General features: G+C 37.3%; 1 protein-coding gene across 3 annotated transcripts in view; it reads left to right on the top strand.

Moving 5' to 3' along the window:
* The window catches only part of LOC149551735 (Clathrin adaptor complex small chain family protein), a 144,643-nt gene that overhangs the window by 27,859 nt on the left and 90,350 nt on the right, over positions 1 to 26,434 (top strand). The window lies entirely within an intron of this gene.

Below are 26,434 nucleotides of genomic sequence, written 5' to 3'. Positions count from 1 at the left end.
GAAGAGACTTGAACATGATTGTAGCTGTCTTTATCTTGGATATATCGAAAAATTTCTAGCCTTAATGTCATTCTTCTTCCACTGAGTTTTTTGAGCCTCATCAGTTGGTTTAGACACCTAAGTCTCCACATATTCTAGAATTTCATTTTCTTCCAATGTGATGAGAACTCTAAATTTTTGAGATGTAAAGTTTGGTCCACCATCTAGCCTATCTTCACCTTGAGACCATTCACCATCTTGGATGATTAGAAAGAACAATTTGGATGAGAAGATAAAATAAGAAGGCTTTACTGACTTTGAATGAATCTGATCCTAGCTTTGCTTAAACCTGCTCTGATGCCATGCTGATTTTTATAGCAGAAATAACACAAAAGAAAGAGCAGATAACTCCAAACACAAAAACACAAAAGTTAACCTAGGAAAATCCTCCAACTCGAGGGGGAAAACCGAGCCACACCAAAAACAATACTTTATTGAATAATACCAGTAGTCTAAAGACAATGCTCACAAACTTCTGAATCTGCATGCATTTTAACATCAATACACAACATTCTCTTTACAATAATATTGAACCTGCAACAGATATACTTCACACATAATACTGCTGTAATAGCCATGATGCTACACACGGTAATAACGACAACAAACACCCTCCCTAATCTCAGAATCAAAACCATGATATCAAAAACTCATGATCATAACTTCCACAACAGACACACAGAATAGTCATACATGATCGTCACTGAATAATCACGCACTTTAGTCACAGAATGATAACCCATAATAGTCATGAAACACAAGAAGAATACTTTCTCCCATCGGAATGCATACTGTACAAAATCAAATGACGGGGGCTACAAAATTAATCTTCCATGTTGAATGAAGACACTGCCGTTACAAAAGTCGTTGACTCTTGTACATCTTTAACTGACCGGCCCTTCATTGCATGAGAATAAGAAGAAACTCAAACCATTCGATGCCTTAAGCCAATGATGGAAAATAAAGAATAATTACTGGAATATGAAAGATGATCAGCTGAGAATTGCAACTGACTGCAATTAATCTCATATATGGCACATAGAATGAAGAACAACAACCATATCACTGTGCTGGCTCTTTCAGACAGAGATAAAAATCACAGGTATGCAAGATATCTCCTGAAGCTACATATCGCCAACATTTTGAAGAGTATGGTTCACAGTATTTAAAAAACATTTTTTTTCACATTTTGTAGTTGACAATGAGCTGTTTGGTATACTTTTTTGTTTATGTTAGGTTTCAAAGAGATTTTCTCTTATTTCCACTTTCTCCATATTTTCTCTCCATTCTTTTTTTTGTTTCTTCATTTCTTGTAATATTTATTGTCCAATATGGCTTTTTTATTTATTTAATATAGTATAATTACATTACAGATCATACGATCAGTTTGTCAAGCTATAGTAAACTGAATTAACTATATTTCATCAGTTCCTAACTGTCTAAACATGACTGTCGCAGCTCCATACAGATTTTACAATCATAAGCGTTACAATCTTGCATCAAACAGCAATGCAGAATTTATTATATAAAAGACCTGAATAGAAAACCTGATTTCTGGATATCATTACCCATCTCCTCAAACCATGCTGTCCACCTCAGTGGACCCTCCATCCTTTTCTGAACTTTACACCAAGTGTTGGGGTCTTTTCTGCACTTGAGTTTTCCCTGACAGGTGTTTATGGTGCAGATGTATCTGTACTTAGTATGACACCTGCTAGTCCTATCTGTCGTGTTGATGATGGACCCAGTTCATAGAGATCAGTAAATGTGTCAGTACCCTTGGTGGACAGCGACACTAAGCTTGAACATGTTGAGGTCCCTGGAGTTGTTGTAGTTAGTGCAAAGATTGTTGATGCAGTTGTTACTCTCTTGAGGGAGGAATTATTGGAGATTTGTATGGGAGTTGTCATAGTGTTTCTCTAGTGTAGGAGGCAGTTGCTTCCTCTGGTGGGACCAATGCATGTATGGAGTCACCCAGCCGTGATGCCGGTGATTTGGGTGTTACAGTGGAGTCAGTAGATGTGGGTTCATGCTCTAACATTATTGATTCACAGCCTGACATAGAGTCATGTGTGCAGAGTCAGGTGATGATAGTTGAGACTCTATTAGGTGACGGGGATGCAGACAATGTGGACACCTCTGGTGATTTGTTGGATGATGCTATAATTTGCACCAAATCTGATACCCCTTGTCAGATATTGGGTGATGACTCTCATGAGATTTTGGATGAGTCCTGGGATCAATGTTTATATGATCTTACTATTGAGGTGGAAGCTGAGACATGTGGAGAGATTGAGATTGTGAGGGCTTCTATTTCTTCGGAAGAGTTGTTTGAGGTACATAGTAGTTGTATCTCGGATGTAGAGTTGTGCAAGGACGATAGCACATGTATTAGTGATCTTGTGGTGGACAGTTCTGATTCAGCTTCCTATTATGGCGTAGTTAGTGAGACACAGAGCTTGCATAGGATTTAGGGGTTACAAAGGCATCATGTGACTTATCAGCTGAAGGTGAGTGATAGTAACATTTATTCATCTCTTGATCATTATGATGCTATTTGGCATATGCCAGCTACATCTTGTTGGGGTGCCCCAATGTCAGATGAGCATGGTGATAGTAGCCTTTCCCAAGCAGAGGTTCATGCGCTTTGAGACGCTGTTAGGATCTTGAAGCATAATTACTCTCAATTAGTTGATGACAAAGATTACCTTCTGGAGTGGGGTAGCACTTGCCATGAGGCGTTGTTAGGGAAAGAGGAGGAGGTGTTTGGGCTCACCTAGGAGTTTGAGGCGATGATGGACTCTCTTTTGTATACTCAATTGGCTATTCAGGAGTCACAGCCACAGTTGGTTGAGGTTACTGTGGAGTTAGAACGGGTATAGTAAACACCAGCGCCAGACCTTGTTTAGTTACATATTGTGGTTGGTGGTGAGTTTGCTTCTATGGTTGAGGATGAGGGATGTGATGATGTGGTGAACACATTTGTCCAAGATATGAGTGCAGTATGTACAGAGGAGGTGAGAGCATCAATGCAGACAGGCTCTCATGGTGATTTGCTTCCTTCTACTGGAAGTGAAACTATTTTTTCTTTTCATATAGCTGGTAGCATTGGACAGTTGGCATTGTCACATTTTCAGAGAGATTAGCTATGGGTTGTGGGGGAGCAAATTGATGCTTCAACATATAATTTCTATTGTATTGAGTCATATTAGAATAATATTTAATGCTCACTATTGTAGTTTACTGTAAATATTAGAATGTTTCTAATATTTAGTTGTAGTGTAGAATAGAATGTTTCTATTCTATTCTATCGTCCTTTTGTATATATTGATTGTTTCGATCTCTGATTAATTAAGCAAGTATTCTGCCATTTACGTTTGTAACATGGTATCAGAGCGAGGTTAAATTTTCTTTGAAAATAATAATTTCTTATTGAAATTATCTGAACCTGGTTTTCGAAATTATTTCTTCCTAAATAATTTTGCTTCGTTATACCTAGTTCAAGCTAGGGTTTGGATGACTGTAAATCATGTTTTTCTATGGTAAAATCGCGGCTCTGGAAAATTTGAAAATCGCTGGTTTTTTAAAAATCACGTTTCTTGTTCCTTGGTGATCTGCGTCTCAGTTACAAATGGCGGATCTTTGGTCTATGCTTGCGACTGACATCAATCAAGACAAATATCTTCTGGTTGCAAAGACGTCAATCCGCCATTTATTTCTGCAAGTTTGCGATTTATTGGAGGTCCGACGTTTGCAGGTTTATGGTCGTGTTTTTTGCCCATTCGTGTGACCTCCAGGCGTCGGTGTTCTGATTTTCGGTGTTCGTATGACCTCCTCCATCCTGCCGTGACCTCCTTCCAGCACTGGTCGACTGTCAAACCACCATTTTTTTTGCTAAATCGACCTTCAAAGCCAACGACTAGGGTTTTGCCCGAAACCTTACTTTGTGGGTCTAGACAATTTTTTCTGTTTGCAGATTCTTTGTGGGTTTTTCGAGATCTTTAATGGGTCTTCATCAGATTTTTGTGGGTGTCTCGATTTTTGAGCCAGCGGATCCGAATTCCGACACCGTATTATTTCTGGGTTTTTCAAGCTCTCATCCGTATACTTCTCCATTTTTTTTGGGTCATTCATTTTCTCACCTCGAAATTTGTGCCATTTGAGACATTTGCATATTATGACCATCTGTATCAACAACATCAGAAGTCAAACTCAATTCAACAGCAAGCCAATGCTGCCCAGCACTCAAAGCAGAAAGAATCTCTCTATCATGCCTTTATGGCCAGCATACCTACAAATCATGCGAAATCTTCTGCCTGGTACATCGATTCTGGTGCCTCTCGACATTTCACTCATAGGCGTGATTGGTTTGTTGAATTCACTCCCTATTCTGATTCAGTCATCTTTGGAGGCGGCGAAGAATACAATATTGTCGGAAAAGGCAATGTTCAGATTCAGTCTGGAGGAAGAAAACTCATGTTTCTCAATGTATGTTATGTTCCTGGCATGAAACATAATCTTCTGTCTGTTAGTCAGATTATGAAGCACTCTCCTCAGTTGGATGTCGTCTTCAGTGGAAATAAGTGTTCAATTATTGATCGTGCTTCTCGCACTATCCTTGCTATCGGTCTTGAGGATCATGGTATTTATAGACTTATAGATTCAGGAGATTCTCTTGAGCATGCCTTCATCGCCGAATCATCCGCTCTCAGCAGCCTCCAGCATCAGCGATATGGTCATCTGAACATGCAATATCTAGCACAACTTGCTCGGGATAATTTAGTCCATGGCCTACCTAACATCCAGACCCAAAACCATCGCGTTTGCGGAGCTTGCCAAGCAGGGAAGCAACATAGGACACCATTTACGAATGGCGAATCATGGCGGGCATCTAGAGTGCTACAGTTGGTCCACGCTGATGTATGTGGTCCTATGAATACTCCTCCTATTTCCGGGAACAGGTACTTCTTACTCTTTGTGGATGATTTTAGTCGCAAAATGTGGGTATATTTTCTTAAGCAAAAATTAGATGTTTTTCCTGTATTTCAGCAATTTAAAGCTCTAGTAGAAAAAGAGTCTGGTTCCTCCATCCGTACTCTTAGGACCGATAATGGGGGGAATTTTGTTCATCTGCTTTCTCTGTCTTCTGCACTACTCACGGCATTAGACGTCAGCTCACCACACCTCACACTCCTCAACAAAACGGTGTTGTAGAGCGTCGTAACCGTACCATCACAAAAATGGCTAGGGCTATGTTAGAACATAGAAATGTTCCCAGAAAATATTGGGCAGAAGCAGTATCCACAGCGGTCTATCTTCTTAACCGGTCACCCACTCTTGCCGTTAATCATAAAACCCCTGAGGAAGCCTGGTCTGGTCGCAAACCTAAGATCAACCATTTGAAAGTTTTTGGCTCTCTGGCATATGTATGGATTCCTGATGTCAAACGCACTAAGTTGGATTCCAAAAGCCAAAAACTTATGTTTACAGGATATAGTTACACACATAAGGCCTATCGGTTGATTGATGTAAATACTGATCGTTTAATCTTCAGTCGTGATGTTGTGTTTGATGAGGAACTTAGACCATTTCCGCTCTCTGACTCTCCACTGCATTCTGAGATTCAGTCTTCAACAATCTCTGACTTGGGTTCTTCTATTTTACATGAGTCATCTGATGCTACTGATACACCACCTCAGCCACCTCCTGATAATACAGCTATCCCAACAGCATTTGATATTGGCTCCTCGACTCTTCGGCCAAAATGGTGGGCTAAAACGATTAGTGATCTTCGTCCTGATGAACTCATTGAGGGTAGAACCTCCAGAAATAAGAGCATTCAGCACAACACAGTTAATATAGCTCTTATGGCAAGCATCCATAGTATCCCTGAGCCCCAGACATATGCAGAGGCCAAAGGAATTCCAGAATGGGAACATGCAATGGATGCTGAGCTTCAAAGTCTTCAGAAGAACCACACCTGGGTTCTTTCAGATCTTCCTCTTGGGAAGAAACCCATTAGCTGTAAATGGGTCTATAAGGTCAAGTACCATGCAGATGGTACCTTGGACAAATACAAAGCCAGACTTGTTGCTCGAGGATTCACCCAACGTGAAGGCATTGACTATGAGGAGACATTTGCTCCAACAGCTAAGATGAGTACTATTCGTATTCTTCTTGCCGTTGCAGCTCAGTATGGTTGGAAAGTTCATCAGATGGATGTGAAGAGTGCTTTTCTCAATGGTGAATTACAGGAAGAAGTCTACATGACACAGCCCCCAGGTTTTAAGGTTGCCGGTTCAGAACCAAAAGTATATAGACTCAAGAAGGCCATCTATGGTCTTAAACAGGCTCCTAGGGCTTGGTACATAAAGATTGATTAGTACTTGGTTACTCAGGGATTTCAGCGCAGCCCGTCAGATAGTAATTTGTATATTAAACACCCTGGTAATGAAATTCTTTTTCTTGTTGTCTACGTGGATGATCTGATCATTACTGGGAGTTCAGAACATTTGATTTCAGATATCAAACAGGATCTATGCAGAACTTTTGACATGACCGATCTTGGATTGCTTCATTATTGTTTAGGTATTAAGGTTTGGCAGACTGACAACAGTATTTTTTTGTCTCAGTCCAAGTATGCCAGAAGTTTGCTTGACAGGTTTCAAATGCAGGATTGCAAACCTGCCTCCACTCCTATGGAGACTGGTCTGAAATTGTCCGCACAATCTGATTCTCCTCCTGTAGATGAAACACTCTTCAGGAAACTAGTAGGTAGTCTCATCTATCTTACTACTACTAGACCTGATCTCAGTTTTGCAGTCAGCTACATCTCCCGGTTCATGACAAACCCCAAGACCGATCATTGGATTGCAGCAAAACGTGTATTACGCTATGTACAGGGTACTTCAGATTATGGTCTTTGTTATACAAGGAGTACTACTCCTCAGCTCCGTGGATTCGCCGATTCTGATTGGGCCGGCTCAGTTGATGACAGGAAATCTACTTCTGGTTATGTGTTCAGTGTCGGATCTGCAGCAGTTACTTGGACCAGTAAGAAGCAACAGGCACATGCCCTCTCCTCTACAGAAGCAGAATATAGAGGAGCTGTCAAGGCAGCTTGTGAAGCAGTTTGGCTCCGTCAGATGCTTGCAGATATGCATATTTCTCAAGCGGGTCCAGCTTCTTTGTTTTCAGACAATCAGGCAGTACTCAAACTCGCCAAAAACCCAGTATTTCATGAACGGACCAAGCACATAGAGCTTCATTGCCATTATATTCGAGAATTAGTAGAAGATGGAACTATTCAGTTACTCTATGTCCCTACCTCAGAGCAACCAGCAGATATTTTCACAAAACCCCTTGGTCCTGACAAGTTTGTTAAATTCAGGGGATCTATTGGTGTAGTAAATAGATTGAGCATTATGGGGGGGTATTAGAATAATCTTTAATGCTCACTATTGTAGTTTACTGTAAATATTAGAATGTTTCTAATATTTAGTTGTAGTGTAGAATAGAATGTTTCTATTCTATTCTATCTTCCTTTTGTATATATTGATCGTTTCGATCTCTGATTAATCAAGCAAGTATTCTGCCATTTACGTTTGTAACAAGTCATTCATGGAGTATTTGCTTGAGAGCTCGGATTTGCGGGAGGTTTCATACAGTATATTTGAGGGTACTCTCATTCGGGGCTCTCATGCTATTCGACGATTGGTGAGGAAGATTGTAGAGACCTTGACTACAATGCTTCCCAATAGGGATTTTGTGGTTGGGATTGCGAAGAGGATTTCATAGGATCCTACCTGACCAATAGTTCAGAGTCAGAGATTGGAGCCATCTTTTGATTTCTAGTTTGATGATGATGAGCCCTTCACAGAGATTGAGAGTTTTTATCAGCATTACATTGTGAGGAGTGCTCATCATTTTTCTTGTGACCCACAGGTAGAGGACTTGGTTTTCAGCATTGTGGATGGTGATAGAAAGTTTGGTATTCATTACACTTGCAGAGGGCGTACTTCTCCGCTAATGGAGGGAGATTTCGAGATACAGGGTATTGTGAAACATTTGGAGGTGCTGGTGAATGAGAAGAATCAAAATCACAAACGAATGACCCAACTAATTTCAAAGCTGAGATTTGAGCAGAGAATGATATCACTTTTTCTAAGAGCAAAATGTGATGATACAGTTGCGGCTTCAAATTTACAAGACATTTCTTATGAGACACTATATGAGTTGGGCACAATTGAGGTGGAATGTGATGAGGATTTATGTCAGGTTAAGTTTGGTGATGCAGTTATTGGTATGAGTTCTCCGGATCGTGTATTTGATGGTGATGCAACGATGGTGGGAGTAGGAGCATACGAGGATACTGTCATATTAGTAGCCACTTCTATGTCAATTGAGCCATCCAATGAGGAGTTTAGCAGTATGCAAGCGGTGGTATATGTGTACTCTGATGGTAGTGCACTTGTTATTGTTGATGAGGCGAGCAATGTAGTGATAGAGTCATGTTATACTATTGATCAACAAAGTGTTGATGTTCACTTCATGAATAGTCCTACATTTGACATGGATGCAACATTGCCTTATGACAATCTGTTGTTTGAGGTTGATGTTGATCACTCACCTGAGTGGAGTTGGGTTCAGTTTTCACCTTATGTAAAGATTCAGTTTTGTGTTGTGGCAGTTAGTAACATTCCTGTGTCTACAGATTTTGACATGGCAACACCTATGGTCGAAACAGTTGGCATGAGTGCATATGGTTCTCCTGTAGTTACGTCTCTTCAAGGGATAGTTGATCTGAATTCCAGTCCAATTTATATTATATGGGTGAGAACCGGGATGAGGATATTTCTTGTGGGGGATTCTTCTAGTGATATTCTAACTCCTACATCATTAGTACAAGTTTTGAGTGCTATACTACAGGTTCTAATGATGTTAGTGGTATGCAGTTGGTTCAATGTTAATAGGGGTGTCATGTACTACTTCATTTGGGATCCAGGTGGAGGTTGGAGTTCATTGTTATTGTTGGATTGCTTGAGGGCAAGCAGTCTGGGGAAGGGAGGATTGTAATGCCCCCATTAGTTGCCAGCATCATAATTTCAGGGATTAGCCTAAGATTGGATCCTCGTAGGCTAATGAGGATGGTTAGAGGGTCTTCTAAGGATTAATTCGTCTCCAACATTTAGCAATTTATGGATTTGACCTTCCTTCGATGTCTTTTGGACTCCATTTGCCATACTTACTATGTATAGTAAGTCAAGGGCAACAGAGATGGACCCTTTCTATTTTTAGAGAGTGTATTTGGTCACATGTGAAATTATGAGGAGAGATTCCTATTTCAGACGACACAACAATAAGACAAGTATTTCAAGAAATATTAAAGTTCAAGTGACTTAAGTGATTTATTTAAATATTTTAATGTTATAAAGTTATAAAGTTACTTAAGTGACTAAAAGACAAAATAGTCTTTTATCCCACATTGCTAAGTTGTTCAAGCCTCTCCTCATTTCGAAGTTAAAAAGGAAAGCATTTCATTGGGATTGTTGCCACGAATTGATGTTATTTTACAAAATCCTGAAAGTTGCTTGAATGTGACTGGATATTCCCCAAGGAGAAACCCCTTAAGGAAAATAGTGAGGCTGGACGCAAACCTGACACTCATATTTGCACTTTCAGTATTGGAGTTTGATTGAATACATTGGAGACTGATAGAAAGCTGGAGTTCTTTGGTGACAGTGAGTAATACAGGTCAGTATATGTGGATTGCACGCACAGGTCACCATTGAGTAGATATTTACTTAGGATGGCAAGCAGACAGGGAGGACAGCCATCTTGTAGTAAAAGATATTTTTACAGAATAGTGTCTTACGTGGATATTATTCCTATCCTGCATTTTTTCCTAGCACCAATCTGCAATAACTGAGCACGTGAGATGCATAATAGATGATTGACAGTCTAGAACCTCATCACAATGAATGCAGCACATGAACACCTTTCCAGTAGTAACGAGTAAGAAAGAGATAGCTGGAGCAATATACAGGCGCTTGAGGTGGTTGCAAGAACACCTAAGTTTTCTAATAGCAGTTCACGGGTTTCTTCACTTCCAACTGTCGGCAGTCTGAAATGTCAAAAGTTGGGTTTTTGGAGCTCATGTTAGGAAGGAGATTGGTGTGCGAAATCATTCACAAATAGTGCTGTGAAACAGCAGTAGGCATTGCATGTGAAGTTGACAGTAGCAGGTCGTCATTCCAATTTATTCTACAAGAGCATTTCACTCGGGTCTGTATTTCCCTCTCTCGAAATCGCATGTTATATAGTATTGTTCATGTATGTATCTCTCCAAATAATGAGATCTAGTCAATTAGTGTTTAATGTTCAGAGCTAATTTGTTGGTTATTTACATTGACCGATAATAAATTTTTGATATTGTGCCATTGTTGATGTCTAATCTAATGTCACCCATTTTCATTGATAATACAATTTATTCTCTGGTTCACAAATTAACCAATCAGTAAAACAGTATTAAATAGTTCATCGCTTAAGTTTCTTTGGTTGCACACCTACTGTTTGACGAAAAGTCAGTAGTTCAGATTTGAGTTGTAACTATCAAACATAGAGGGGATATTACAGCAGTATCACAACTTATTACCAGGGTTTCATGCCATCTATTTGAAAAAATACCTTAAGTCTAAACTGGGATTCTTTATCAGAATTAGCAAAGTTTATTACATTATGTACCAAAAGAACAAAACAATGTCCTTGTATTATTCATCATAACAATATAGTTGATATTTACAATCATTGAACAATGAAATAATTTAAAAGTTGAAAGTAAAATGTCTCTCACACAATTCACCATCAAAGTAGCCCCTAAACTATTGCTACATGTTCCTACTCTATCAAAATGAATAACATGATAGAATTAAAAGAGTAAGGAAAGGGTCATGGGCACCAGTCATTGCCTGTAACGACTAGTCAAGTTGTGCCTTCTCATTTCTGCCTGATTGCTGTCTCACATCACGTTCCCTCTAAGCCTCCAAATCCTACATGATAACAGGAAAGATGTTACATTTAATGGATCTAAGCAATGCTAGTATCTTACCTCTCCATCACTTTCATATTCCTAAGATGCTACACATTTTCATAAAATAGGAAGGTATATCAATAGTAAAGGAAGCAAATAATCATATCAAAACTTTTTATTTCTAACCTGTTTGCTTACTGTGCAGTCTCCTACATCTAATAAGTACATGGATATAACTGTAGGCTCCCACGAGGGTTATTGAGCCTAATGTACTTATTAGAAACAAGACTTATGAGGTTAATCTTGACAAATACAATGAAGTAGCAGAAGAGAAACAGTAAGAGGGGCAAAAACTTCAATTCTTGTATGAAAAGTACCAGTTAAGATTTTTGAGCAGAGAGAAAGTAAGCAGCAGACAAGTGATATAAGCATTCAAGGTTCTGAAAATGCAGCTTATAATCAGTGTGAAACAATGTTTCAAAGCGGTAATACAAATCGAACATAAGTGTACAAGAGAAAGAATGCATGATAACAACAATGGAATGAGTAATATTGCGCTGAAACATTACAACTTTGAAAAGGAATGCTGAAATCATCAAGGATGCAGCTTCATTAAAGTAACAAGGGAATCAATATCACAAGCCAATGAGTTTAATTGGAATATAGCATATACAGATCGTAACATTCATGCTGGAGTCATCCATTGTCTCAGAAGAAGAGAAATACTTCCATATGCCATCAACTGAACAGTGAGCAACTAGAATCGTGATAAACAGCATTCAAAAACAATGACAACAGCTGTAGCAAAATCAGAGCAATGCCATAATGACAATTGTTTTACAGTGATCAAAATTAATGGATAAAAGAGAAATTAGTTGGGTGCATATAATGTTCAATGTTTTGATAGTAGCACGACAACATGGGTGATATTAGTGTACTATATAGATTACACAAGATTCATTCAGCATTTCCAAAACCTGAAACAAAATCCATTTTTAGAGAAGAGCACAAAAGGATGCACGACAATAATCTCCCAGATTTAGTGAGATTTACATTAACATTGGCCTAGCAAAAGACCCAGTCATGAGAGTCTATTTAGTAGCATAAAATCTTCAAGAGAAAAATGCAGCATAAAAGGAGTAAAGCAAAGATGTCAAATGCAAGAGAATACAGCACTGTTTCAAAATGGTATTTGAAATTGAAAGACCCAACTACAACAACAAAGAAATGGCCTCCAAAAGCATGGGTTATGTCACGGAATAGGGTTTTAAAATTCTATAAAGACAAATGACAATAATGAGTGCATCTGTAATGTAAACAAAGCAAAAATGACATTAGCCCTATGATATCCATAGTGCTGACTCAACAGTAAAAGTGGCGGCTGTAAGGAGGTAAAAGTTTCCAAAAATCCCTGTTTAAATGCAAATATAGAACAAACTCTATCCATGATGCTGACTCAACAAATAGATGTGGCATCAAAGAGGAAACACTCCTATTCAACAAACTCCAGTATCAAGCCACGTTGACCCATAAAATATCACTAAGGAGTTATGACTGTGGACAATGAGAGCAACATAACGGCGCCAAGAAAAGAGGAAGAGGTTTTTGATTGAAGATACCATGTTTTTTGATAGCAGATCTAGTAAAAGAGAAACACCCGCGTTTCTTTCCATAGTTGCCCGAAACAACAGGAAAAATGCACAAAAATATCCAGATTCGAACCACATAATAGCTCAGGTTTTCCTCAAGAATAGCAGCTTAATTAGAATGAAATATACAGTAGATAGAGAGTCACATTTTTTGCAGAGGGAAAAGAAAATTTCAGATTGCAACGCTAATAAATTCAACTTACAACTGTAAGTGAAAACCCTTGAGAATGGTGTTGTAGATCCCTTGCAAGCAGGCTGACAAGTAATGTCCAACCATAGTGTCCAAACATCAGCAATGGCGATCAGACCAAGATATTCTCCAAGAAACCCTATGGCTCCTTTTTCCTTCTTTCCAGGGAATGCGAAATGATCTTTGGAAGAGCATACATTTTGTTTTAGGGTTATCCTTCCAAACACATGGAAGAGAAAGCAACCACATGGCTTGTAGATATCCAAGTTTTTTCTCTTCCTCATGAAAACCGAATTCCTTAATACTTTTATTAATTGTGTTGTTTTTATTGATGGGGTCGGTTTAGTTTTTTTTTTTTTTTTAAATCTGCATGTGATAGGTGAGATTATTTCTGCACAAGAAGAGTTGGATTTTTGTTATATGTAGTCCATGTATTTTCAGATTTATTTAATAATACTTTCAAATTCAAATGTAATAAATATTAACTTTATTGATGAAGTATAAATTAATGGGATAATACTAAGTATTATTAATGAAGATTTGTAAAGGCATAAGACTTGGAGGAATTACAACTTGGAGGTTGCCATGTGGATTCTAGTCAAGTCATGAGAAGAGGTCTTTGTTGTAATTAAGTCACAAGGTGTAGTGGTGTCGACTGATTATTAGTTGTAGTTTGAGTATTAATGTGTTTTTGAGTCTTTTTAGGAGGTCTAAGAGTCCGTTTTGACTTGTCATTATGTTGTTTTTATTGAAGAAGTTTGATACTCATAAACACACTTTTTGGAACTTTTTGAAGACCTTTTCTAGGGGAAGTTTGTTTCTGCTCGACCCAAGGTGGTTCCTCCTTTTTAGGCATCATTTATTAGGTAGTGAAGGAGGATTTTGATATATTTTATCACTTGTACTTGAAAATTCATTTAGTATTGAGGAGAGATTTTTTGGTTGCTACCATTGTTTTTTTTTCCGTATTGTTTCAAATTGGAGATGTATTTTCAGAACCTTGGAGAAATATATTGAGCATTTGAGATCTATATTTGGGGTAATGTTTATGTATGTAAATTAATGATTGATATTCCTTATAGAGTTTTCTTTCTGAAACCTTTAAGATTCATCTCGTTAAGCATCTTTTCGTGATTGTTATTGTTCTATATAGGTCAGAAGTTGTACTAGTTTTTTGCAAGTGTTAAATGTGATTAAGTTCCTTTTAATAGCTTCGAATATTGGGTCTTCTTTTGAAATACTTATGTGCATATCAAGGTGTTAGAGATTGTGTCGGTCCATAAACTGCTAAAGGTTCAACTTCTGTTTGAGGAAATACAATTTTCACTTCAAAATCCTTTTGGTGTATCACCATTTTTGTCTATGCATTTCTTAATTATAAGTCATTCTTACCCCTTTTCTTTACAAGTTTCGTTGATCTTTCCATTTTTTAAGTGATTGAGCATTTAAAACTTATAGGAACCGGCCTAGAACTCAGAGGTTCAATATTGTTATAGACCACCCACACCTTTGACTAATCCCATGTTCTCCAAAAGTCTCTAGTGTTTAGGTGCTTGAGATAGGGTGCAATTTCTGGAGCTAACAGTTTTGGCACACTTGGTGGGGCTTCCTGTCAGTTTTTTGAAATTTTGTTGTTCTGGTACACAAACAACAAAGTATCCAATAGCTCAGGAGGTATTCTTGTGTATCTAGAGACTCCGTTATCAAGAGATCATTGATTTGTTCCAAATTTTATGAGAAAGGGTCAAACTAGAAGTTCCACCACTTTTGAATACTTACTGCTGGAAAATCCAAAAAGGTGTGGGAGGACTCTCTATAAGACCAAACAAGTCAAAAGGACACAACTTTCAGCACCTGATATTCGTGTTTACAGGAGGAGAAATTAGTCAAGTGAAAGAATTATCAGGCATTTAGCAAGTCTAACCTCAAGGACTGATCCATTTGAACTTGATACTTCTGTTGTTTCAGCTGTAACAACAATATGTACAAGTGCTACAGCAGTAAGTACAAGCGGTTTTACATTTCTAATAGCCTTGGTCAAAGCTCCTATTCAGCAACAAGAAACACATCCACCTCAAATGGCGAGAAGGTTTGCATTTGTGCCTTTCAATCAAGGAAGCCCCTTGAATTTTGTGTAGCATCATGATATACCATTGGCTGGCTTGAAGAGTTTTCTAGATTCACCAAAGAAACTCAAACCATAGCATTTGAGCATATCAGAGATGTTACAACATTGTGCAATGTTCATCATATCATAGAAGAGGATGTTGCTGTTAAACTACTTGCAGCTTCATTAAAGGGAAAATCTCTCCAATGGTTCATAAGTATACTTGTTGGCTCTATTGATTCGTGGGATGCGTTAGGAGATGCACTAACAAAGCATTTTGAAGATAAATCAAACCATTTGTCTCTTGTAGAGCAGCTTACAACGATAAAGCGTGCTCCCCAATAGCAAATGATGGACTTTAACAACAGATTCCAAATGACTTGGACCATAATACTTGTCTTGGTAAGACCTTCAACAGACGATGCATTTCTATATTTTTTGAGAAGCTTAAATAGTGATATTTCTGTGATGATCCAATCAATGGGAGGTGTCTTGCTGCCTCAAGCATATGATATTGCTATTAGAGCTGAGAATTGTCTTATTCAAGCATGCAAGATAGCCCCAAGGCTTCCAATGCCTATCTTCCCCAATATTTAGGCAAATATGCCATCAACAATCCCGCCTTTTAATGCCTTACTTTCTGTTCCTACCCAAGAAATAGTTGTAGTAGGCTCTTCACAGGAGTTGTTGGAGATTAAGAATAGTCAGCTTAAGATTGAAAACTTGATGCAAACCTTTAGCAATGAGCTGGTAAATTTGAAAAGACAACAATTTCAAGCTAGGCAACCTTATCAACAGCAGAATCAGGCTGTGAATCAGCCTTACCAGCAGCAGAACCAAGGCCAGATTCAAGCAAAAAGGCAGCCATATTAGGCCAATACAACTGGTTATAGGCCAAATACCAATCAAAGGCCTTTTCGACCTTATAACCTAACGCCTTTTAATGGTATTGATCCAGTCAAAGACATTTTACTTGTGCAAAATAACTTGGCTGTGGATTATGAGTGGTGTTATCCTTGTAATGAAGCACATAATCAAACTACTTGCACAAATGAGATGATTAATTAGGCATTGATGGTACAAACATAGTCGTGGATCAACAAAATGCAACTGCTGATGTACCCAAACAACAACATGATACACATGCTCCTGGAATTGTGTTCCTTATCTGGCATTTAGAGGAGTTCTGCACAGTAAATAATGACTCACTAGTATCAACCAACACTAGAGCAAAGAAGAGAGCTCTTGAAATGGAGCAAATGGAAAATAGAGGCAAAGGACTTGCTACTAATGAGTCAATACCTACTATAGAGGTTACAAGTAGTACTCCTATCCCTACCGTTAAAGATAGCATTCCAACACAATGCAGACCATGTTGTAGTTTGTACACATCAAAGATCACATCCTGCTGTTCCATTCAGTATGGTAGACAATATGAAGAGGATGAACGTGACCATGTCAATGTGGGATATAATGGCAATTCTAGGGCAAACTGATATTTTAAGGCAAGCTTTATCTAATGAGGTGATTCCTAAAGAGGCTGAGAACGAACTTTGAAAAGCTGTATTGACAAACATTGATCACAATGATGAAAGACAGGAAGCCAGCAAGGAGACCAGCTTGAATCAAGTAAGAGTGTTAAGTCTCTGCCTTTCAATCTTTCATTAATTATTGGTGATAATTTAGTCCATAACCATATGGTTGATAGTGGAGCTACAAGTTCGGTCATGCCTAAGAAAGTAACAGATTAGTTAGGACTGAAATACTAGCCAGTGGAAAAGGGAGTTGTCTAGCTTGATGGAACATCCATTAGTACTTTAGGTCTCATTAAAGATGCAAGCCTTACCCTCCATGGCTGTCTTAATTTTTCTATTTAGTAGGATGTCTATGTGATAGATTTATTGCCGTATTTTGCCATTTGTTTATCTAGAGATTTCACTGCTAAGATTGGGGGGTATTTATCGTCTGATTGGTCCCATATGTTATTTAGGATTAGATATGGTACCAAGGTAACGAGTAAGTTAGAGTTGCTTGCAAAAGATCATATTGAGCCATACCTACCTAGTGCCATAAATGCAAACCTAGTTTCATTTGATGAAGTGGATCATGGTAATACTCTGGAAACTAGAACTCATCTAGATGATATCCCAGATATTCTTCTTGATGAATGGGGATCAAGTCAAATTGTTGAAAGTCATTTTTCTGATTTTAAGCATGCTGGTTTGGGAACCTACATTATTCATGAGCAAGATGCAGTTATTCCAAATTTAGTCAAGTCAGAAAATCAGATGCAAGAAAAGCAAGATCAGATGTGGGAAATGTTCTTTGACAAGTCTGAAAGAAAAAATGGTGTTGGTGGAGGTGCTATGCTGGTTTCACCTTATGGAGAGAAGTACTATGTTGCTTTTCGTTTCTCTTTTGCATGCTCTAACAATATTGTAAAATATGAGGGTTTGATTCAAGGTTTGGAGTGGGCAAAGAAAAGAGGAGTTGAATGTATAAAGGCATATGGCGACAATGAGTTGATTGTCAATCAAGTAAGAGATTTAAACGCAGCAAAGAACGACACCTTGAAGTTGTATAAACATCACATTTGGGATATCATTGAAGAGTTTTTGCCTTAAATATTCTCTCTATTCCAAGAAATCAAAATCAACAAGCTGATAGACTTGCAACAATTGGTGCTCAATTTGACATACCTACGGAAATTAGGAAAGAGAACATCCAACAGAATGTCAAGGTTGTAGTAAGACCATCTATTTCGGATAATAACACTAACTGGCAAGTTTTTGACAGTGATGAGCAAATTCTTAGTTTTCTGTTGGAAGATGTATTTTCTGTTACAAATCAAGACAAGCTGAAATAGTATTACGATGATTAGATTATTTAGCTTAAGTCAAATAAACTTCCGAAGGTTTTGGTCACTATGGAGCCTATTTTCAGCAGAGATGATGAGTTAAGGAAAAATAAATCTGGTATGGATGTAAAGGAAGAACATTATGAAAGTGTTGAAGTAGCTTAAGGAAAGTTTTTGAAGGTTGGTAAAATTTGTATAGCAAAGGAAAAATCTGAATTTGCTGATTTATACAAAAAAAATCCAGTATCCAGATGCTTTTGCTCGGGAGTATTCAGATCTCAAGGGTTTTGATCCAGATATAGCCCAACATGCTATTGAGCTACTTCCAAATGCTAAGCCTGTAAAACAAAAACTAAGGCCTATCAACCACAAGTTAGAACCTTTAATGTTCAAAGAATTGACCAAGTTGATTGAAGGTGGTATCATTTATGAAATCAAACACACCATTTGGGTTTCTAATTTGGTTCCAGTAAGAAAGAAAAACGGAGAAATCAAACTATGTGTTGATTTTAGGGATTTAAATAGAGCATCACTAAAAGATCTTTATCCACTACCCTTAATGGAACAAATACTCCAAGTTGATGCTAATTCAGCAAGATTCTCATTACTTGGCAGCTTTTCAGGATATAATTAGGTACAAGTCAAAGAATACCAGTATAAAACAACATTTACCACAAAATGGGCTACGATGGCTTATCAAAGAATGCCTTTTGGCCTATCTAATGCTGGTGCCACATTTCAGAGGGCAATGGACATGATCTTAAAGGGATTGTTGTGCAAAATGGTTTTGGTGTACCTTGATGATATAATTGTGTTCTCAAAGGATGTTGATCATTTTGCTTATTTGAGGTCGGTTTTTGAGAGGTGTAGATAGTTTGGAATCTCATTAAATCCCCAAAAATGTATATTTGTTGTGCATGAGGGAAAATTATCAGGTCACATTGTATCAAAGGAAGCTGCAACAGTTGATCCGGAAAGAGTTGAAGCAATACTTGAGCTTCCTTTGCCAAGCCAGAAAAAGGGGCTTCAAATCTTCATTAGACAAATAAATTTTGTGAGAAGATTCATGCCTGACATTGCTGCTTTACCTAAGCCTCTCACAACAATGCTTAAAAAGAATACAGTTTTTACATGGACTAAAGAAGGTAAGCAACGCTTTCAATTGTTAAAAGAAGCTTTGTCATCAATTCTAAGCTTGGTTAATCCTAATTTTTCCAAGGATTTCATTTCATATGCATATGGGAGTATGGATGCTATTTTAATTGTTGTAGTACAGAAAAATGAGGAAGGGTACAAACAACCTATTACTTTTTACAACAGAGGTCTCGAAAGCTATGAGCAACGCTATAGTTTTGTGGAGAAGCACACTTTTGCTATTATTAAAAGTTTTGAAAAGTTTAGGCATTTGCTGTCTAATAATAAAGTTCACCTTATGGTTTTGCACCCAAGTGTCAAGGATTCCTTTCTTAGCAAAGATCTTAACGAAAAGCATGCAGGTTGGATTACTAAGCTGATGGAGTACAATGTAGACATAAAAATCACCAAATTAGTAAGGGGAAAGGGGTTATGTGAACAAATGGTGGATCGGCTCTTACAAGATGAAGAGTGTGATAATGAAATAACACTATTTAATGGTGATTCAGATGCTGCAAATGAACAACCAGTTAGCTGGTTGGTAAAAATGATACATTTCCTGCAAAACCAGGGAGTGTCCTCCACTGCTTAATAGAGCCAAGCGAAGATATTTCAGGTTACAATCCATACCCTATGTTTTAATTGAAGGTGTTTTGTTTAGAAAAAACATGAATGGTGTTCTCCTCAGATGTATTGATAATAATCAGACCAACAAGCTTTTGGAGCAATTTCATGAGGCAGGGGGTCACTTTTCCCCAAAAACAACAGCTTATAGAATTATGAGGGTTGGGTATTATTGGCCCAATCTGTTCAAAGATGCTCATGCATGGGCAAGGAAATGCAAGAAATGTGCGTTGTTTACTAGGAAGGAGAGGTTGGTTGCTTTACCCTTGCATCCTATTTTAGTTGATCAACCATTTCTGAAATGGGGCATCGACTTTGTGGGTCCTATAAATCCAAATTCCAGTGCTGGTCACAAATGGATCCTTACTGTCATAGATTACTTTACTTATTGGACAAAAGTTGTAGCACTAAGGGAGGCAAACAAAAGTTTTGTTTCAAATTTTTATGATGAATTGGCTACCAGGTTTGGGGTCCCTGAATCTATAACCTCAGATAACGCTTTAGAATTTGTTGGGACTAGAACAACTAATTGGGCTTTGAGAAATGGTGTCTACCTCAACACTTATCAAATTATTACCCTCAAGGTAATGGTTTGGCTGAAAGTACCAATAAAAACTTGTTGAGGATAATAAAAAGGACTTTAGAAGAAAACAAGCAAGATTGGCATTGTAAGCTGAGATTAGCCTTGTGGTTTGATAGAATAACTCCTAAACAAATTCTTGGCAATTCACCTCATGCTCTAGTTTATCGAAAGCAAGCCAAGCTACCTATATCTACAGAATTTCCTTCATTGGAGATAGCTGATAATTTAATGCTTTTTGAAGAGGATGGTCCACTGAGGCTGAGATATGCTTAATTGCTAGAGTTGGAGGAAGAAATGTGTAGTGCATTACATAAGATGGAGTACCAGAAGATTCAAACTAAAAGGATGTTTGATAAGAAGTCTAGACCCAAAAGCTTCAAAGAAGGAGATCTCGTTCTTAAGTGGGACGTTTTGAAAAGTAGACTAGGTCCCCATAACAAGTTTGTTCACATGTAAAGAACACAATGCATTTCAGCTTGCTACAATGGAGGGAGATGTTTTACCAATCCTTGTGAATGGGATTCACCTCAAGCCATGTTTTGAGGTATGAGTTATCATTCCTATTTTGTATGTATTAGGTTAGTTTTTCCGGTTTTCAATATGTGTGTCTGCATTCTAGTTTAGGTTTTTCCTAAGTGTTGTCCAAGCACATGTCAGTTGTTTTCTTTCCTAGGTTAGTTCCCTATTTTTCTTTAAGTTTTCAGTTTGGTCAAGTTGCTGGTCCAGGATCAAATTTTATTTTCATATCCGTCCATCTCATTCATACGTGTATTAAAGCATGTGTTGAGTGCATACACTTAATCAGAGCATGTATGCTTATGCACACACCTAGTGTCAGTTATTTGAAGTCACACCATGAGTTCCATACTCATACATTGCTGTCAAACCCTAGCTATATGCATACCCATACATCTACTGATCACCTGCATCCATTCAATTCATACATTAATAGATGCATAGCTAAGATGCAAGACTATGAAAGTTTCAACTTCTAAAGTTGATCCTTGAGTCTAATTATGCATGTCAATCAGTGCAACCAGAGGTTTTAGGTCTCATTAGGCTCATCCACATGCATTCCAAACCCAACCAGCAACTTTAGAAGTTGTGTTAGGTGTGGTCTAGGTCTTAGGAATGCATAAATCTCAGACTCTGATGACCAACGACAGCAGAGGTAGCTCGTCAAATGTCTAGTAGGTAGACAATCAGCAAGAAGTCACCAAAAATATTACTAAATTTTTACTCATGTTCAAATTTAGTCCTAATGAATTGCAAAGGTCTCATACAAATTGCATGAGCATTTTACATCTTCATTCAGTTCATGCATATTGAGATCATGTTCATTATGTGCCAAAAGAATAGACAATGTCCTTGTATTATTTATCATAATAGTGCAATTGATATTTACAATCATTGAACAATGAAATGATTTAAAAGCTGAAAGTAAAATGTCTCTCACACAATTTACTGTGAGTGTAGCCCCTAGACTATTGCTACATGTTCCTACTCTATCAAAATGAATAACATGATAGAATTAAAAGAGTAAGGAAAGGGTCATGGCACCAATCATTGCCTATAATGATTGGTCGAATTGTGCCTTCTCGTTCCCACTTGATTGCTGTCCGACATCACGTTCCCTCTAAGCCTCCAAATCTTGCATGATAATAGGAAAGATGTTAGATCCAATGGATCTAAACAAATCTCGTATCAGCAATATAATAACAAGGGAATCAGTAATATTGTGCTAAAACTTTACAACTATTTTACAACTTTGAAAAGGAATGCTGAAATCAGCAAGGATGCAGCTTCATTAAAGTAACAACAAGGGAATCAATATCATAGGCCAATGAGTTTGATTGGGATATACAGATAGTAACATTCATGCTGGAGTCATACATTGTGTTGGAAGAAGAAAAATACTTCCATATGCCATCAGCTGAACAGTGAGCAACTAGAATCATGATAACCAACATTCAAAAACAATGACATCTGTTGTAGCCAAATCAGAGCAATGCCATAATGACAAGTGTTTTTCAGTGATCAAAATTAATGGATAAAAGAGAAATTAGTTTGGTGCCTATAATGTTCAATCTTTTGATAGTAGCACAACAACATGGGTAATATTAGTGTATTATACAGATTACTCAAGAGTCATTCAGCATTCTGAAAACCTGAAACAAAAGCCATTTTTAGAGAAGAGCAAAAAAGGATGCACCATAGTAATCTCCCAGATTTGGTGAGATTCACATTAACATTGGCACAACAAAAGACCCAGTCATGAGAGTCTCTATTTAGTAGCATAAAATCTTCATGAGAAAAATGCAGCATAAAAGGAGTAATGCAAAGATGTCAAATGCAAGAGATCACAACACCGTTTCAAAATGGTATTTGAAATTGAAATACCCAACTATAGCAGCAAAGAAATGGCCTCTAGAAGCATGGGTTATGTCACAGAATAGGGTTGTAAAATTCTAGAAAGACAAATGACAATAATGAGTGCCTTGGTAATGTAAACAAAGCAAAAATGACATTAGCCCTATGATATCCATGGTGCTGACTCAATAGTAAAAGTCGCGGCTGTAAGGAGGTAAAAGTTTCCAAAAATACTTGTTTAAATGCAAATATAAAACAAACTCTATCCATGATGTTGACTCAATAGATAAATGCGGCATCAAAGAGGAAACACTCTTATACAACAAACTCTAGAATCAAGCCACGTTGACCCATAAAATAGCACTAAGAAGTTACGACTGTGAACAATGAAAACTCCATAATGACGCCAGGAAAAGAGGAAGACATTTTTGATTGAAGATGCCATGTTTATTGATAGCAGATCTAGTAAAAGAGAAACACCCGTGTTTCTTTCCATAGTCGCTCAAAACAATAGGAAAAATGCACAAAAATATCCAGACTCGAACCACATAATAGCTCCAATTTTTCTCAAGAATAGCGGCCTGATTAGAATGAAATATACATCAGATAAAGAGTCATTTTTTTTGCTGAGGGAAAAGAAAATTTCAGGTTGCAACCCTAACAAATTCAACTTACAGTTGTAAGTGAAAACCCTTGAGAATGGTGTTGTAGATCCCTTGCAAATAGGCCGACAAATAATGTCTAGCCATAGCGTCCAAACAGCAACAATGACGATCAGACCGAGATATTCTCCAAAAAATCCTACGATTCCTATTTTTCTTCTTTCCAGGGAATGCAAAATGATCTTTGAAAGAGCATACATTTTGTTTTAGGGTTATCCTTCTAAACAGATGGAAGAGAGAGCAACTACGTGGCTTGTGGATATCCAATTTTTTTCTCTTCTTCATGAAAACCGAATTCCTTAATACTTTTATTAATTGTGTTGTTTTTATTGATGGGGTCGGTTTAGATTTAAAAAAAAAAAATCTGCATGTGATAGGAGCGATTAGTTTTGCACAAGAAGAGTTGGATTTTTGTTATATGTAGTCCTTGTATTTTCAGATTTATTAATAATACTTTTAAATTCAAATGTAATTAGTATTAACTTTATTGATGAATTATAAATCAATAGGATAATACAAGTAATAAGTATTATTAATGAAGATTTGTAAAGGCAAAAGACTTGGAGGAATTATAGCTTGGAGGTCGTCATGTGGATTCTAGTCAAGTCATGCAAAGAGGTCTTTGTTGTGATCAAGTCACAAGTTATAGTGGTTTCGACTGATTGTTAGTTGCAATTTGAGTATTAATGTGTTTTTGAGTCTTTTTTGGAGGTCTAAGAGTCCATATTTGACTTGTCATAATGGAAGAACAGTTTGATACTCATAATCGCACTTTTTGGAACTTTCTGAAGACCTTTTCTAGGGGAAGTTTGTTTCTGCTCGACCCAAGGTGGTTCCTCCTTTTTAGGCATCATTTATTTGGTAGTGAAGGAGGATTTTGACATATTCCATCACTTGTACTTGAAAATTCATTCAGTATGCAGGAGAGATTTTTAGGTTGCTATCATTTTTTTTTTCAGTATTGTTTCAGATTGGAGATGTATTTTCAGAACCATCGAGAAATATATTGAACATTTGAGATCTATCTTTGGGGTCATGTTTTTTTATGCAGGATAATGCTTGATATTCCTTATAGCATTTTCTTTCGGAAACCTTTAAGATTCATCTCATTAAGCATCTTTTCATGACTGTTATTGTTCTATACAGGTCAGAAGTTGTACTAGTTTTTTGCAAGTGTTAAATGTGATTTAAGTTCCTTTTAATATCTTCGAATATTGGGTCTTCTTTTGAATTACTTATGTGCAGATCAATGTGTCAGAGATTTTATCAGTTCATAAAATGCTAAAGGTTCAACTTGTGTTTGAGGAAATACTATTTTCACTTCAAAATTGTTTACTGTATCACCATTTTTGTCTATGCATTTCTTAATTATAAGTCATTCTTACCCCTTTTCTTCACAAGTTTCGTTGATCTTTCCATTTTTAAAGTGATTGATCATTTAAAACTTATAGGAACCGGCCTAGGACCCGGAGTTTCAGTCTTGTTATAGCCCAGCCACCCCTTTGACTGAACCCATGTTCTCCATAAATCTCTAGTGTTTAGGTGCTTGAGATAGGGTGCAATTTCTGGAGCTAATAAACCCATTTGAGATCTCACAAGTGAGCACCCTGGTTGAAGCATCTTGAAGTAGTCACTCAAACTTTATCCGTGCAAGCCTCATAGTCACTGTGACCTGCTAACAAACATTAAGGGTTATGAGTCTCCTTAGAGACTTCGTAAGCACTTTATCTCTACCACCAAACACATCATCATTGTTAAATTTTTTAATCAACCATATAATTTCAATTGAAAGAATAGACGAAAAGACATTAACATCTTTCTTTAGGTTAGACACACAACTCACTAGAATCTCCCAACTAATGACATTACAGTTGACAGAAACTCCAAATATATTCCAAATTACCTTTGCAGAGAAACAGTTAAAGATATGCTTCATGGTCTCAAGCAGCCTGTAAGATGAGCAAATCTCGGGTTCCTCATCAGGTTTAAGAATAGGCAGCTAATGTAAAAGTAGACACCATAAAAAACACTTGTTTTTGGTTCAACAGGTCTGCTTCAAAGGTTCTCAAGAACTTTCTGCCAGGAGGATGCATCTTGAATAGAGTTCCAGCAAACATTGAAATGGGCAAGGATGTCCTCATTATCAGCAAGATGGTTATAAATGGTTTTAGTGTTAACATGGGGGAGAATGGATCCAACAGGCCGTCTGAAGAGGGTGAATCTATCTTCAACAGTATCACAGGGTTTGAGAAGGGAGAGGGTAGAGCAAGCCTCACTAAGCACAGTCAAGTCCTCCAATGTGATTGGGGGACATCAAATTTTAACCTAATTGCATTCCAGGTCACCAAGTACCCCTCTTTCATTATATCTATAAACCTCTCTATACTTTTGGAGGCCCTGGCTGAGTAATCTTGGAATAGTGCCAATGGCTTAACACTATGATTTAGATTCCACCAATGTAGGTTTTGCCTTGAAACTTTGTAAGTTTATGGTTATAGGTTTTGGAGGTTATTTGTATATTGTTTTAAAATAACTCATCCATGTGGCTTAATGTATACTTTTTCTGTAAGAAAATTCTATGTAATTTTTCTCCCATGATTCCCTTGTTATCACCTATGGCTTTAGTATGCTTTTCGTAGTTTGTCTTATTCTTCTTAGCTGTTCAGCAACTGTAGGTAACTATAACTATTGAAGTATAGTTGTGTACCTACATGTTGGAAAGTATCTTTGTATAGATTTCCTTAGTTTCTGTAATATTTTCCATATTATTTGAGTTGTCCTAATGCAATATTTAGTGCTGGTCAGGTCCATGAATAATCCATAGATCTCAATTGTATTCAGCGTTAGGGTTATTTCTTTCTATTTGTATAAGGTGCAATAATTAACGTGTTATTATAGGAAGGATTGTTTTTGAAGGCAAAAATTCTTTTTAGTTATTCTCATCTTGAAAAGACATTTTCTAGATAATTTAGTTCTGTTCTGGATACTTGTATCTACACTTGTATATCATGAATTAAGAAATGGATTCATTATCCATTGCAATTTTCCTGAAGCTTTGATTAACTCAGTTTTACTCTTGTTTCACAAATGAAGAAATGGATTCAAATTTCAATATCCATTTTATTTTTTCTGAAGCTCTGAGTATCCGAGAATCTAATTATTTGCTGGTGGAATTGTGCATTGTTTTCTG

Source organism: Cupressus sempervirens, chromosome 6, assembly GCF_028749045.1.
Source record: "Cupressus sempervirens isolate cs-2001-9-10 chromosome 6, ASM2874904v1, whole genome shotgun sequence".
In the NCBI taxonomy this organism is placed as follows: Eukaryota; Viridiplantae; Streptophyta; class Pinopsida; order Cupressales; family Cupressaceae; genus Cupressus; species Cupressus sempervirens.
Note: the sequence above shows the minus strand (reverse complement) of the source record. Positions and strands in the feature narration are given on the sequence as shown.